This window comes from Anas platyrhynchos, chromosome 14 (genome assembly GCF_047663525.1).
Source record: "Anas platyrhynchos isolate ZD024472 breed Pekin duck chromosome 14, IASCAAS_PekinDuck_T2T, whole genome shotgun sequence".
Classification (NCBI taxonomy): domain Eukaryota; kingdom Metazoa; phylum Chordata; class Aves; order Anseriformes; family Anatidae; genus Anas; species Anas platyrhynchos.
This window is the reverse complement of record NC_092600.1, coordinates 19,081,041-19,098,391: the sequence shown is the minus strand read 5'-3', so window position 1 is coordinate 19,098,391 and position 17,351 is coordinate 19,081,041. Positions and strand designations below refer to the sequence as shown.

Sequence of the window (17,351 nt, the reverse complement as noted above, 5' to 3'; positions counted from 1 at the left end):
TCAGTGCTCTCACATTACTTCATATTACGTGGTATAGTAAAGGTTTTTACAATATGAAAATTTATTTTTAATACAGAACATTTTTACATATGGTTGTTTCAAAATACGAGCAGAAAAGTCCATCTTCAAATAAGATGGATAATCAGGGAACTGGTGAATATTTGCTGGGTAGGTACATACAATTTATTTTCACTGTTCTCAAAGAATCCATCACATACAATGTAGAAATGATGGGATCTATGTTAAGAAGATTTCAGTGTTTAGGAGGCTCAGTATAAATCTTTTAACAAAGTAAACCAAAAGCTAAGTCATTGCATGTTATGGTAAGGAGAATAAGGAAAATTTCAACTAAAACTTGACAGTGATTTCTGCCATAATATCATAATTCTTAGAAAGCCACTGCTCTAATTTTAAGAAACGTAACCATGTTATAAATCACAGATAAAAGGAGCTCTCCTATTCTATATTCATAAGCACCTTATATAATGTGTGACACGTTTGATTTTTTCTTATATTCTAAACATTCTTTAGTTCTACAATAATGTATAATAAAAATATGCAGTGACTGCCAATAGCATCAACAATATAGTGAGTTACTAGAGAGTTGTTTTTGATTGTTTGATCTTTGAAGAGAGGCTTTCTGTTGCTCAGAAAAATATGCTATTCAGCTTCTGAATCTGAGCTTTTTACTGTACACAGAGAGATATCCCTGTACTTGCTGAATTTTACACTCCTTTCAGCGAGTCTCCACCTATACCCAAGGTCTCAAAGATACACCACTTGGCCTTTTTGCCACAACTACTGATTGCTTTGAAGACTCATGTGTTAGAACTCCTGTGTGAGGACCACATTTGTATGTTACCAACACTGTTTTAACTTGCTGTCTTTGGCATCTATGGGTCCCTGGCTCTCAAGCCAGCTCCTTCACTACTCAAAATTTCATAGGTTAAAAAAAAAAAAATTAAACATTTTATAAAAATGGTCATCTTGAACAACAGAGAATAATGTAAAAACTACATTAAAAAACTTACACTGTTCAAAGCTTGACAAAGACATTTTTGAGATAAACTGTCCTATGTGCAAACTATTTATACACAAAATTGCATTCCAGCTGTTCCATGACATTAACACTTTGCATCTAATTTTTGCTTTCTCAATTTTTTGCATCAATTTTGTCTGTGCAGATCTCTCTGGCTATTCACATTTAAAGATCCCTTTGAGACCTTTTCAAAGTGTAGCCACTAATGAGACCGATGATTATGAGACCTACTAGTTTTATATTAGCATATGGAAAAATGAAACAATTTCCATCTGTATACCTATTTTTATTGCTGTTTCATCTCCTGCCCTTAACCTAATATAATAGTTCTACTTTATCTGCCTTGCTATAGCATTGGAACAGTAATCCAAAATGGAAAGTTTTCTATGATTGCTGCGTAAGCCAGTCTAGAGAGAAGCAGTTGCTCTTCTGTTATTATCTTTTTACTATATTGTGCATCTTAGAATAAGAACTATAGCTCTATTAAATGACACCTGAATTTAAATTAGTATTTGTTTAGTTAAGTTCATTGTGTGCATTCAGCTATTTTGAATAAATGAAGATGTATAGAAGTCTTGCATTAACAGCAAGTACATGAACTGATAAGTGATATGTTAAGCATCTTTTCCAAGTTCATATATTTAATTATTGGCTTTGCTCCTTTCACAAGTAAGATGTATTTCACAATTACTTGTGAATATTCAATGTAGTACATCAGGTTTAATCTCTAGTATCCAAGGCTGAATATTCTAATACTTTCTTATTAAACATATTAATAAATAAATCCATTTTCCACTGGAACTCTGCAATGTAATATATATTTATGACAGACTATCTCTTGCTTAGGATTAAGCATCAAATAGGTTTATTGTTGGATTCATCTTAGAGAGAACATTAATTATTCTTCAATGTAAAAGCAAAATTATGAGCATTTCCACACTAAAAAACCATGTAAATCAAAAAGACAAAAAAAAAAAACAACAACCTTAAACTGTGAAGTATTTGATCTTAATTTTGTCTATAGGTTGACCCCAGCAAAGTCACTTAGTCATATCTGGAATGCCAAGTTAACTTTTGCTTTAGAAAAATATGTATCAGCCAGACCACACACATTTGGCAGGCAGATGAGAGAGCTTTTGGCAGGAAGTTCTTGATAGACTTAAAGGGGGCAAGGAACTCAAACTTGAATGACAGGTCATTGCCTGCCTTCGCTGTTCTGCTGCCCCTTTCCTAAAGGACAGAAAGGAACACAGTATGATACAGTATTTGCAAATGGGGTACTTCAGTGAGCTGCTGTCAATGGACTTTCAGTCAATGGACTGAAAGAAGTTGCTGAATTCCCTGACTGCATGCTGCTTGACCTTGCCTGGGTCAGGGGAGGCAACCTTACACCACCCCACAGTACCCAGCACCTGATCACTTTCAGTCCAAGCAGCTGTAACAAGTGAGAGAAGTTCGTATTGTGTAGCTATTCTACTTCCTACAGCACAATGCCTTGTTATTATTGATAAATCATATTATAATATGCTTCTCAAATGAAAACATCTAATGATATTTCTTAAATAAGTAGCTTTTATGAATTTTAAGCCACTGTAGATTACTACTTGTCTAAATGTAACTCCGGAAAGAAGAGAGAAGAGGGAAAAATGTAGGTATCCTCTGCCCATTCTATTGTTAGGTTTCTGAATTTATTTTAATAGTATATTCAAGTTGTGTAAGTACTTCTGGAATCAAGTATTCTTCCAAACATCAGTCTGGAAAATGTGTGCACACATGTGTATGTTCAGGTAAAAAACAAAACAAAAAAATACATACATGATACAGTCTGACCAAAATTGCTTGTCTGGAAGCATAGATAATAGATAAAACAATACTAAACAGAAAGCTACCTCTAGAAGGCAGGATTTTTCTTGTATTAAAAATTCACTTTCCAGAAAAGAAACTATATATTACAGATAGAAGAAACTGAAAGCAGGCTTCAGAGTGGCCTACTTACCAGAAAGGTAAATCCTGTAAGCTGCTTGACACTCATTTCTCTTTCAGTATCTCATAGTTCATATATATTTTAGTTAATATGATGCAGTAAATGAAACTGCCTAGTTTCAGGTAAAGAGGAGATAAAGCTGTGCCTCATCTGAGAATCCCCATAGACAAGAAACAGTATTTCCAATTTGATTAACCTATTTACTCTTGAAAAATTATTGATATAATGAAGCCAGTGGAATAGCCACCATATATTTGTCTTCTAGCAGTGCCAATACTTAAATTTGGACTACAAAAAAAATCCCTGCCTTTTCTTACGTAAATCCAGCCAAACAAAAATTTAGTTTCTTTGAATTGGGCCGGTAAGCAGTCTTTAGGAAGTCAAAACGTTGATACCTTTTTTTTTTTCTTCTTTCCCATCACCAGCTATGGCAGCTGTCCTGTATCTACCAGTTCATCACAGTGAGTTTCTTAGGATCCAAATACTGTCTGATCCAAGTGTGATCAGGGTTACAATTCTACACCTGATTTAACGGGGAGATTCCAGACTGAAGTCAAGTCAGCATTATTCCTAAAATCAGCTCAATTATGTGAACAGTTGAGATGTTACAGGAGACAATTTCCGAGTCTAATGCTATATTCAAAACACCATCCATTAAGTACTATTATATCCTCACTGCTTCAAACATAGCCACAGGGACCTGATGCTAAAAACAGCACTTAATAACCAATGGAATCATTTGGTAAACCAACATGCAGCCTGGGAACTGCATGGCATTGCAGCTTTCTACCTGCGGTAGATGTTTGAGTGTGTCCCAAAACTCAGAAAAAGTAGAATGAAAAAAATCAAGGGTTTCTAAAGACCAGCATATTAAACTTCCCAAATATATGATTGTACTAGAAAGAGACAAGTTCAATTCAAGGATAAAATGAAGGTGGAAATTAGGCTAATAAAAGAAAAAAAGGTAAGGAAATATTAACTAACATAAAGTAGAAGTTACGTAGCATAAAAAATTGATCGGATAAAGTTAGTGTCTTATCACAGCAAGTCTTAAGATATTTAAGCATATATGTATTTTTTTTTCATAGTTTTATTTTAGGATTAGTGGTACAGAAAGCTTTATTAACTTCTATTCTACACGTTTTAATACGAAATTTACAAATGATAGCCATTCCAATCTATTCCATCTCAGTTTGGAATTTGGAATCCTCTCCTAAACAGTTGGACTGTTAGGATTAAGTCAATTCTGTCATTTCTAATTTTGAATAAGTTTTAAAGTTGTTGTTTGTTTTTTTCCCCCCCTTGTAGGTACAGTCAACCTTAGTATGCTATTTTAAATAATTTAGTACAATTCCATGAAAAGTATTCCCCTACAAAGGAGAAAAACAACTGTAGTAACAACATGTATACAATACCAAATAGTATAATTCATATTTTAATACTTACAGTTACAATGAATGCATATATGAAGAGTCTTTTATTGTGAAGGGAGGTGGGAGAGAAATAGAAGTTATTGCAGAGGAAGAAGGCAAAATAATTTGTTGACAATTAATTATTAGTAAGGATACTAAAAAAGACTTACCAGGGATAACCATCTTAAAATCAGGAAATCTGGGGAGCAGAATCTATCAAAGAATACTAAAAGAGCATAGGCAAATAAAGTCTCTTGTCTGCTAGCATTAATTTTCTAATAAATTATGGAAAACTGGAGAAAATCCAGATTAGAAGAGAGCCAATGTTGTGCCCATACTAAAAATGCCAAAAGGGATGAATCAGGTAACAACAGGCCAGCTGCCCAAATTCAGTTCTTGGCAAAATAACAGAAAGCTGCTGTAACAGTCTGAAAAGTTATAGAAAATTATTTAATGTCCAGCTACCTGATTTTAGAGACAATTGGTCTGGGCAAAAAGCTTGATTTTAATCTTTTGGATGATTAGAAATTTGTTTGATGAAGGTAATTGCCTACATGTAATAAACAATTTCTGCAGGGCATCCAAAAAAAAAAATTGTACAAATTCAGTATTATACTCCATCCATGGTGAAAAGGGTAGCTGACTGCTGTGGAGAGTTAGTCCATGAATTCCTGGGGTTTCCTGCTTCGAAAGAATGAGTGATATGGCTACAGGGGACCTGAACAGAACAGCCCTACAGAAACCTGTGTCTGGCTGTCTTCACTTAACCTTTGGCTGACCAAATGGAAACTTGTTGGAAATACAAGAGTTTGCTTCAGATCCCATTTTCAATAAATAAATAAATGAAAATAAAAAGAATTCTGCATCCATCCTCAGAATATGAAACAAATTTAAACATTCTCACTCTATCCAGTCCAGGGTTAAATAGAGCACATAAGTCACAGGGTAGACAAAAGTCTATCTAGCTGCTTGTCTGGCAAGAGACTGAGAGGTAGCCTCCTAGATGTATTTAAGTATTCTCACACAATGAGAGAGGCATGAAGTACTATGGAGTTCTTTAACAGGACACAGAGCAATGGAAACCAATAGCTAAATGCTACAGCTAGAGAAACAAGATCTGGAAATAAGTAGAGATGCTTCATAAGATAGGGTAATTCAGTCCGAGAGAGACCTGAGTGGTCATTTACATCCCAATCTCCTGCTAAAAGTAGGGTCAGCTCTGATGTCAGAGACTCTCACTCAGGGTTTTATCCAGTCAGATTTTGAAATTTACCAAGGTGGAGACCGCAAAACCTGTTCTATTTCTATTACTTCCATCAGGGCTGAGCAGAGGTTAAAATATACTTCAGCTATACAATTTCTGAATTGAAATAATGTCTACAACTAGGAAATAAGTATTGGTGTTGTTCAGACATACAAATGAAGATGAAAAAGCTACCCCTGAGAAAATGACAACTAAAAAATAAAGATGCTAAGTATACTGTTAAGTGGTATCATAATTTTACTCCCTGTACGTTCATATTCTTGTCACCTAATACAACCACTTAAGCATCCTAGAGTAATCTGGGACATTAGCTCTTTGCAAGATGATATAAACTCTTACATCAGATATTGGACTTGAGGCACAATAATGGTCAATTAACCTAAGATATTAAAGACAACCCCTGTACAAATGCAAAGAATAGGGAAACTATATAATGATTTTTTTCTTTATGCCGTATACTTTGCCTTTTAAATGTATATGAGAGAACTTGACAAAGTCTTAATCACCAGTGCATTTTTTGGTTGGGATAAAAAAAAATAGTCTTCCTGTACCATTGAATGGTTGATGTAAGAATAATGCTGTCTTCAGGATCACTATGTACTGCAAAGTGAACCTCATCATGCAAGAAAACAGTGATTTTTTACACTGATATTGAGCCTGAAGTATTTATTCAAACTACAATAGTGTCTACATGTCTCTCCCAGCACAAGGGCCTCAATGAAATGAGAAATCCTGTCAAACCTGTCTCCTTGAAGTAGTCTCATTATAAAAGGGACACTTAAAATATGGATTTTTGTTCCTGAATACCTAACTCAGTTCCCAAAGGAAGGGAAAGGGAGGAGGGCAGAACACGGAAATAGTCTTATGTACATCTGCAGACACAAGAACTCTGTTCCACACAACTGCTAGAAACAAGCTGGAATTGTAAGAGCTCCATTAGATGCACCTGGGACTTTGCTGATGTTAGTTTCACCTCTGAAGTGTTCCTGAAGGAACTGAAGCATAAAGCCTTCTTTGGTAAGTTTAGACAGACAGTAAGCCAAACACTGATCAACATATTGAAAGAATTGAAACATTCTGAATCCATTAAAAAAAAACAAAAAAAAAACAGGTTAAATAAAATCATCACAAGTAGGTAAGTAAGCTTGTTTCAAACACCACTGGTATAAAATTTTCATGATGCACTATCAGGAGTCTTCAGTGACTGTCATCCAAATTCGGGGCAACATGAATCATTCTATCTGCATTTAGTTCTCAGCCATCTTGAATACAATCAAATTTCAGAGACAGATCTGAGTGAAGAATCAGGGACCAGGCATTCTGACAGATGTTCAAGAACTGCATCCTATTCATCTCTGAAGACAAAAAAGAACATTGCAACAGGATGCTCTTGCAAGGAAAATTCTTAAGCCATGATTTAGACAAGTATCCATCAGCCATGATTATAAATAATTATTTATATTGTTTATATATATAAAATAATTAAATTAAAAATAATTAAATAATTATTTATATTAAAATAATTATTTTAACCATTGTGCCTTCCAACTGTAGAAAATGCTATATATTGTTACATTAAAAAAGAACATACACAATTCTGCTTTCTAGACTTTTTTTTTTTTATGATTCAATCCCTTTGCTACTCTTAATTCATTTTTCCTCTCCTCTCTGAGGACTTCTTTCAATGCCTTTTCAATGCCTTCTGTGCTTTTCTGTGCTTTCTTATTCTTCTTTGTACCACATGCCTTTTTTCTTCTGCAGTCAGTGCTCCCATCCACTTTTGCAGGTCCTCTCCCCCCCCTCCCCCTTCTTAGTACCAAGCATGCTCCACAAAAGATCTTAGGAATGGCTCTAGACATTAAATGAAGAGTTAAAAGTATTGGGGGGGGGGGGGGGGGGAGCGGAGGGGGGAGCAGGGGTAGAGAGCAAATACTATCCAAATAGATTTTTTTTTTTTCCAATCCATTTCTCATTCAAATCAAACTTTAAAAAGGTATTACTGACATAGCGCTTCATGCGGTTTCCTTCAAAATAATAATAAATAAAAGTAATCTTTAATCGTGAATCATTTAGTGCTACTTACTTTGTGCAACCTATGACATGTCTGCCACTTGAAACTGCCCACGACTTTGGTAATCAGTTGGAGAAAGCAGCCAATCAAATTTCACCCCACAATAGTTTCCAAGGTAACCAACAAAGATACTGACATGGGTTGCATGCAGTAGAAAGAAATGTATGAAAAAAGCTGCCGCATTTCTACTTTTTTCAATACTTTGGATCATATATTATAAAGCGTTATCCAAATGCATCAGTATTGTCAATATACAGTAGCAAAAAATCCAAAGCAGAGTTAAAAAACAATGATAAAGCACTTCTGTCTTCAGTGACTCAGAAGGGCTACAATGCCTTCTTGAAGCTTTGCCACTTATGAACCACAATAGGGACCCCTTCTTTCTGGAGAACCCCTGAAAATAAGGGCAGAATATCCTAAGAAGAAAGACACCTTTTGTTTTGTCCCTGTAAATGGTTGATTAAATGCATATTTGTTCAGTGATTAAAGCAGGAGTGAATTACATTTGTCATTGTGCAGATTTTTACACAGATTTACATTAGAAGTTTAATTTACCAGCTACAAAAATATATATATGTGTGTGTATATATATATACACACACATACACACAAAAGTCAGTACTGCTTCAGTGTAAAAGAGAAATCAAAACTACCCATTAGAAAAGCCTTCTTCCCCTTCCCCATTCCATCCTGTCATTCAGAGCAGGATGTGCAGGGAAAATAAATGTTTGATTTCTTTGATTCCCCCTGCTATGCCTTCATGCTAACACCAACATTTCAGGTCCTAGTTCCTTTTAAATTAAGATATCTCAAAATAAGTGGTCTTGGTGGAATTTATCTCAAAGAGCCAAGCTGGGCTGCTATTACTCAAAGACTTAAAATTGGGATTTAGCAAAACACAGGTTCTGTGACAATAGCACCAAGCATCATCTACACATATATCAGGTCCATCTTCAATGGTTGTTATCAAGAATAAAGCTCTCGAACCCAATAATAGGCTACAGATTCTGGTACAGAAAGGTTTTCCTGAAAGACATCTTTATATCACTTCTCTAATTTTGAGGTTTTCCTGAGCAAAGATTGTGAATTATGTTTCTTAGTACAGAGCCACATAGTGGGTATACATCACATTCCCCAGAATCTAACATAGTCCAGAGGCTTGCTTTATTTCTTTTCCTCATGAATTCATGAAGAACAGTCTTTGATCTCCAGAACAGAGAAATACTTTCTGCACCAGGAAAAAGCTGTTTTGTCTACAAATCTGCCTTCAAACAAACAACAAAAACAAACAAACAAGAAACCCCACACCCAGACTCCCAGTCACTGGAGCTATTTCACTATGCTTTCTGTTTATCACCTTACAGGGTAAAGCTTTGGTGGTTAGAGAGGAATATTTGTTCATGAAGACAAATCTTCTCATGAAAGCATTCATTAGCTTTTATGAAGTGCTGACTGGCACAAAAGCTGTTTGTTGAGGCTTGTGAGACAGACTCTTCAAGCTCATAGATTGGTGAACTGATTACTGAGGAGTTTAAAAATCATTTGAGTTGGTAGTATATTTCAATGATTTCAGTCAATCTGGTTAGGTTATTAAATTAACAACTGCGCAGTAGTCACTAAATATTTTCAAATGCAATAATACTTTTCAATTATTGAAAAATTTAACACTAGCACTCTAAGATAACTAAATATATAAGCATTAGAGAAGATCAGAAGTTGGCAATCAAAGAGTAATTTTAATTACATGTACTTCATATTAAATCTTGCTGTAAGACAAAATGGTTTCAGAACAACACTAATTCATTTATATTCCACAGCCCTTGTGAAATGTTGTACACTGAAATCAACTTCCTACATTATTTAATAAACAGCTCTGTAAATAAGATGAAGGGCAAGTTTTGAAAACAAGGTGCAGGCAATGAGACTGCAATAATCTTTGTTTGCACATGCAGACATGATAACTACATACTTAGCCATCTGTCTGCAGAAATACCAGTTTTTCTTTGACTCAGAAAAATACCATTTTGAAATTGTACCCTGAAACTTCATAGAATAGAATACAATAAAAAGTAAGATCCATTTTTATAGCCCTCATACTGTATAGTAGTAAACAATAACAACATTTCTTGGAAATATTAAGATGCAATTCTTCTAGATCACCCATTTGCTTTACATCTCCATCTATTCAGACTGCATAAAGGAGGGAAAAAGAATGTGCTTATTAAGAATTTGTATGAGAACAGATTGACCCAAATGTCTGTTACCAAAATAGATTATATTAGCTAGAATGGAGTGTGTTGCTTCCATGCAATCAGACTTATGAAAATGTCAACTCATATATACATTCTGATCCAGGGTAAGTCAAATTCTTGTTCAAGTCTGTAAAATAAACACATTAGAAATACCATGCTTTGTACTATGAACAGACTATAACTCACAAAATAGTATTCTTTGCAGTCAGTTTCTTTCTACACTGACCTTTCTTTATCACTCTTGGTAGACAATCAGAATAAACCAACCAGTTTCAGACAGTCCTCTCAGGTCCTTAATCATTAAGATTGGGCAGATAGACAGTAAGTATGACCAATAGTGGCCTCTGATAGACCAGTCCAGAGCTCCCTGTGTTTGGTCAAATCACCACTGAGCAAAAAGAATACAGCAGCTCATTCTTCTAAATTTAGGATAATATACAATTATGCTTTAAATTGAAAATTATAGGGAAAATGATGCTAAAAAACAGTGCCATACTTGCATTTCTTCTTAAATATAAGAAGGAACCACTTGGCATCAGAAGAGCCAGAGTGTTTGTCTGTGAAGCCAAACCTTAAACACGGTACAATCTGCTCTAACGAAGAGTGCACACCTTGTTCTGTTACTTTTTTTTTTTCCCCTTAACCATTTGTCACTTCAGCATCAGTTAACAGCATCTCTATAAGGGCACATGGGGGAAAAAGGACTGGTTTAGTCACAGTAAGTTATTTTACTTTTATCCACAGTCTTTCTATAATTAGCCAACATAGGAACAGCAAAACAGTAAGATCTGGATTAAATAAAAAGTCACTATAGAGTGGTATCTTAATTGTGAACTCCAGAATGTTTCATAGCACCATAAAATCATGTGGTAAACCAGTAGGTGTTCATTCAGCTCCTGTTAGGAAAGATATAGCAGAGAAAGAAACAAAACAAGATCACAGAATCATAGAATACCCTGTTAAAACATCTAACAATATCAAAGCACTCTTACCACAATAAATCCATCTCTCGGTCATCAGCATTGCTGGAGAGCACGTCTAGTTGCAATCTTTTCTTTTTGTCTAGCAATCATACCAGCTTTGAGATGTTAAGCAGCAATTTGGTTATTTAGAAACACTATCTGAAGCACCTAAGATGTATAGAACATCTTGCAAACTGGAAGTTACATTCCTTTGAAATCTCTCAATTTCAGGACCAGAACATTGTTAAATATTGAATATATATAGCCCACACATTACTAAATGAGCTCTTCATTATTTTCAAAACAAAATACTTCCATGAAACTAAATGAACTACAGTTGAAATAAATGTAATGATACTTCCCTGTGATGATGTTATCAAACATCCCCAGAAGAACAAAGGTGAGACTACCAAAACACACAAAACTAAACGAGCAATTTACTTTAAGATTTCTTAATTGAGACATTTCACTTTGCAATTTAGTAAGAAAGTGTTTTTTATTTATTTATTTGTTATTAAATATAGTGTTTTTCTATTTAAGTGATCTCTCTCATCAGATACTGCCCTAAGAGCTCTGACTGGCTGATGGATGTGCCAGAAGTGGCTTCTCTTCCTCCCTGCTGTGCGGTGGTAACTGATTAGAGACCCATCACTCACCCAATTTACTTCCCACATCCAATTTTATAAAAGCAATTTTTTTTACTTCCCTATTTTATAAAAGCAAATTTCAAAATGGATAACCTTTGGATACTCTAGTTATAATATATGGATTTCCCTTCCAGGGGTTTTCTTATTCTTCATTGGATAAAGGGAGAGAAGCAATTTCTAATATTCTCTGAAACTCCAAGAAATAATAAATAAATAAATAAATAAATAAAAGTGCTAACCATTCCAAGTTAGGTTCTGAACCTACACAGTCATATGGAAAAGCTTGACTCTTTCCACTCATCTTTCTCAGCCGATACTTCTGGCAGAACAGCGTGGAATTTGTTTCCACATAAGTGACTGTTGAAGATTCTAAGAAAAATAAATAGGCTTTGCAGTAGTTTAGCAACATGGATTAAGTAAATTGTTATTTTAGTTTTTAAAATCAGATATTTCTCTATAAAAATCTTAGAACAAATATAATTTACACAAAATTATCTTTGAATCTTTAGGTAGTATTGTTGCAAGTTATCTGCTTTTAAAAAGCTAGATAGTAGCATTTCAGCACCTGGATGGTGATTTTTTTTTTTTTAATTTTTTTTTTTAAGGCAATCCATACACCCCTGTATTGATGATTGCAGATTAATAGAAAAGCCTGATATATTAATTAATATTTAGCTCAAGCTATAAGAATTTAAATTGCAGTTCTGGAATTTCACTTTTTAATTTTATCATTATTTTAAAGTTCAAACGTCATAAAAAGCCACAGATGCTTTGTGTACATAGTTAAAACCTTTTTACATTATCAAAGTAAGAAGACAGAACGGTAGAAGAGTTACCTTGCTTTTTCTAAGCATCAATTTTAGATATTTTGTAATCAGGAGAATCAAAGTGGAATCCTGAACACAAACTTAGTAAGATGATAAATTTAAGAATTAGAACTTAATTACTGTAAGATGGGTTTTCCTATAAGCTGTGATTTATTGAACTTACCCCATGTTAGCAGATGCATAGCCATTTTAATTGTTGTAAAGAAAAAATATTTTCTTCTCTCAGGTTGAAGTATTTGGTAGCACTGAAAGTGAATAAAGAGTCAATTGGAATCTAAAAGATGAGTGATAATGAACTTGAATTTCCACCTTTACTCGTTTAGAAAAATGCAATAAAGTATTTTTGAAACTTGCAGGCACTCAAAATATTGCCATTAGTCTTCAGGGCACCTGAATACCTGGTGTTCCGTATTTAAGGTGAAGACTCCTTTATCCTCATCATTTTCAGCTCCTTTAGTGTAGTAGCATTATGTACACTATTTGGAGGGCAGATCCATGAATTATAAAAAAATTAAATATTTATCACACTGAAAAGTAAGGTTATGTACAATATTTAAATTGTTATTTATTTAGGCTATAACTCAAGTTTAAGTTCAACAAAGCCGTTTTGTTTGGGAGCAAAGCAGAAAGATTTAATCTTGCTTGCAGTAAATGGAAATAAGATTTTTTGGAATTTACTTCCATACTTAGAGTTGGTCCATACTGTGAAAAGGGAAACACCTCAATGAGCTTCAAATCAGGCCATAAACTAGTGAACTTCTAATTACCTCCTTTCCTGGAAAATTATTTGTGATACTGTGCTAATATGTTTGCAAATGAATTCCTCTACTATACTCTGTTGGAGATGAGAACATTGAAAAAAGGAGGTATTTTCATACAGGTCAAACAATTAATGTTGTTCCAGTAGTTAATTTCTTTATGATGCATTACAGAAATGCCTTTTTTTTTTTTTCTTTTTAAGAGGTTAAGTTGTTAGTCTGAAACTACATGACAGTTTTAAAAGAAAAAATCTTCCACTACCATCCTGTATTCTTCCCCTTTCCTACCACCCTCTTCTCTCCCTCCCATAAAGGAATTTGAGATTAAACCAATTAAACCATATACGTATAAATAACAGTATACAATAAGAATTTACTTTGCCTCCTTCTGAATTAACTCAGAGACAAGACAAGTCAGAATCAGATCACATCTCAAATATTCTGTAATTCCCTCCTTACTAAGAAGACAGGTTTTTATGTGGATTTCAGTGTATTAAATAACTTTTCTAAATTACAAAATACAAAACCTCAAGTATACTTTTGTCCTATTAACACGGTTCTACAGATCGAAATCTTTCGCCTTTCCCTTAATAATAATAAAAAAATCAGTACCTAAACTGTATTTTCTGACAAAACAAAAAATTATCACTTAAAAGAGACAACACTCTAAGCCTGAGATCCTGAAACTGAGAACATCACATAACTGCAATGCAGGTCAATGCGTTTGTATGTGTTAAACATAAAAGTATAAGTGTGCTGAAAGAAACAACTGTCCTTATAAGGACTGAATCTCTACAGTTACACCTGGGCAACAGCTATTGAAGTTATACCTAAAAGGTCAAATATTTGTTTTCCATACCAGCTGCAAATTTCCTTTAGTGTTAATGACAGATTATGCATTGTCAGGTCTATTCCAAAATATCTCATCAATAGAATATCAATATCACTGGCATCAGTCAGGAAATTAGGGGTTTCATGCCCTGATAGTCATCAGGAAAGACATCATCATAACTGGAAAGATTATGGAAAAACCAATAAATTAAAATCCTCACAACTGTTTTGTTAGATTTTCATTGAAAAACACAAGGTATTTCCTAAAGGGACTCAACAGATTCCCAGTTAAATCATCATCATATTTCTAGTGTAGATCAACTAATTTGATTTGTAGATCAACTGTTTTGATTGAATCCCATTTAAGCTGTAAGTTTAACGTTTCATTAAATTGGAATTGCTTATTTATGCCATGATCTTGAAAAAAGTTTAAAAACCAACTTCTTAGTGGAAAAGTTAGTGATGGTAGTAAGATTTAGAAAAACTGGAAAAAGAGAAGAGCTTACTAAAAGTGCTATTTTTATTAGATTATTTAATTTTTGCTAGCAAGGTAATCACAGAATTGAGACTCCACCTCATGCATGACATAACTGGATTTTAGAAATTACACAGTTTCAGGTTTAGATGAGGTGGATTTTGCAGAGGTTGAGAAAGCTCCTCACACTTGTGGCATACACAGAATAGCTCCTAAAAACGGGGATTATATAACAGATTTGTACTACCATTTTGTTTTAAGACTTCTGCATAAAGACATGTATCCAATAAAAATAAAATTATTTTCCTGACTAAGCTATTTGGAAACTATGGATGCTTCTGTTGACTAACCAAGTCAGAAGTTCAAACAACACAAAGTGCACAAACAACACTCTGCAATGAATCTATACAATTACCTAAGAGAAGAGAAGAGTTCTAAAGGTGTTATCTTTTCATATATTGCTGATTTGCACAGGAGTCAGATCAAATGAAGTATCACAAATTTTGTGAGAGAATGTACATAATAAATAAAAAAAATGGACTTCAAAACACAGATTTTGTTATGTATTAGAGAAGGGGTGAGCTGTCCTTCATTAATGAATTTCTGGAAAAAAAAAAAAAACAGTTCCCAAAAATCTGTAGTTATTCTGTTATATTTCTCAGCTGCTGAATATCATTTACTATGGCATTGTATCAAGAATAGTTACTTTTTAAATGCTGAACAGCCATTTTAAATCTTTTGTTTTCTTCTATATTTGCCTGAGTGAGAACTGGAAGACTCTAACATACACATAAGAAAAATGATGTAAGTATCCTTTCAAAGGAAAGCCTAATTTTAAGGCTGCTGCTGAATCACTAGATAAGTAATTTTCTAAAATTAAAGGAATGGATATTATTTCCTTCAGGAAAGGTATTTCATCCTTAGAACAGCAAAATCTATGAACTTCATAGCAGTTTCATGCACAGCCACACTTTTATCTGACTAGGGCCAGCTAAGCTGAGTCACAGTATTTCATACAAAGTCTTCAAATACAACAGAATATAACATCAAGGCTGGCCTAAATTCTGAACTAAATTTTGATTTACATGCATTTTTATTTTTATTTTTGCCTTGAAACCAATGCTTTATAGCTGAAGTTGTCAAGAAACAAATGTACATTAAGACAACCTACATTTAAGTTGGTTATATAACATCCATGTTACTTTGTTGTTGAAGTAAGATTAAATTGTAAAATTCAGCAAAATACAATCATCCAAGACCAACATAATTTTCTTTAGATCAAAATTATCATTTTATCATTGTAACTGGCTTTGGAACAAAATTAATAAATTCGTATATAATGAATTCACATCACAACTTCAGTTTGATTGTAGCTCAAATAGGAGAAAATAGAAAAATAGTAGCCTGATCATATTCTTGAAATAAGTAGTAACTACCAGACTGTATTCCAATAAAATTAGGATCAGACCTCCTAAGGAGCAGAAGTTACTCGTGCAACCATGTTGAGATAAAAGGGAAAATAAGTTGGAAAGGTCTAACAAGAACTCTCAGATAACTAGTGAGATTCACATATGGTTGAACAAACATCTGTATAGATGGTATTTGCTCAGACAAATATTTTGGTATAATATGGTACTTAATAAAGAGTGGGCACAAAGACATCACTTGTGATAAGAAGTCTACAAATTGGGCTTCTAGTGTAACAACAACAACAAAAGTAAATTTCAAAACCAATGGCTGCCTTGGTAGGAAGTTCCAGTATTTCTGAAACACATCATCAACAATAATCATGCAGAATAGTCATGTAAATCTCAATTGGTCCAGTGAGCTAAAGATGTCAAACCCTCCTTTATTCTTCACTTATATGACAGGAATTTGGCACATCATTAATAACAAAATAGAAAAGTTGACCCAAATTTCCACAGCTATGGAAATATATGAAGGCCATAAAAGTAATTTTGATAAGGTAATGGAAAATAGTAAATTTTTTTTGTCACTTCTGAAACATTCAGGCCATCATCGTTAGAGAGTTTACCAGTGAAACTCCATAAGACTTGCTTCTATGGTAAGAAATGAAATGTTAAACTTCACAGACTGCTATTGCAAAATACACACACATATATATAAAGCATTTGTAAATAGTTCAATAAGTGCATATTATTCTAAAACATTTAATTAGTGTCATGGACCAAAAATAAATTGATAATAATCAATGATTCCTAAATATACCATGTTTAGGAAAAAAATATTCCCATTGCTGTTCTCCAAAATCTTGCACTTTCTATATGGTAGAGGAAGCTGAACATATAGACAGGTAACAAAATTTTCTAGAAAAATATCTGATTATCATCTATATTAACTTATTTGGTTATTCCAGTCATTTAATATGACACATAACCTAAGTTTTGGTTAAGTTCTGAAGTAACCTTAAAGTCAAAGTAACCATACATGACACTGCAGACAATTGTGTAATATAGCCTCCTCCCAGCAGATGGAGATAGGAAAACAACCGAAATTGAGGTATAGCAATCAACTTCTGTTCAACTAGCTAGATCAGTGTTCTCTCTCTCTCTTTTTTTTTTTTTTTTTAAATGCTGTTTTAAGAAAACTTTGTTCCCCTCAGGTACTCAGAACACATCCAATAGGAATACTTCTGAAACTGAATTACAATAGGGCAAATGCAGGCTGAAGAATGTATGTTGCTACTCAATCATCATTACAAACGTTTTCCTTCCCTTCCCATTTTCTTCTGCAATTTCTGTCTATTATAACCTGTGACATACATTATTATTATTGTTATTGCCTATTGTTCACAAACAGGGTCAAATG

General features: G+C 33.8%; 1 protein-coding gene across 1 annotated transcript in view; it reads right to left on the bottom strand.

The window, feature by feature from the left end:
* Window positions 1-7,831, bottom strand: part of GABRB2 (gamma-aminobutyric acid type A receptor subunit beta2) — a 181,839-nt gene extending 174,008 nt beyond the window's left edge. Inside the window, exon 1 of the mRNA XM_021271980.4 lies at window positions 7,783-7,831. The gene's annotated coding sequence lies outside the window, so the exon portion shown is untranslated. The remainder of the gene's footprint in view (window positions 1-7,782) is intronic.
* Between the last annotated feature and the right edge of the window lie 9,520 nt (window positions 7,832-17,351).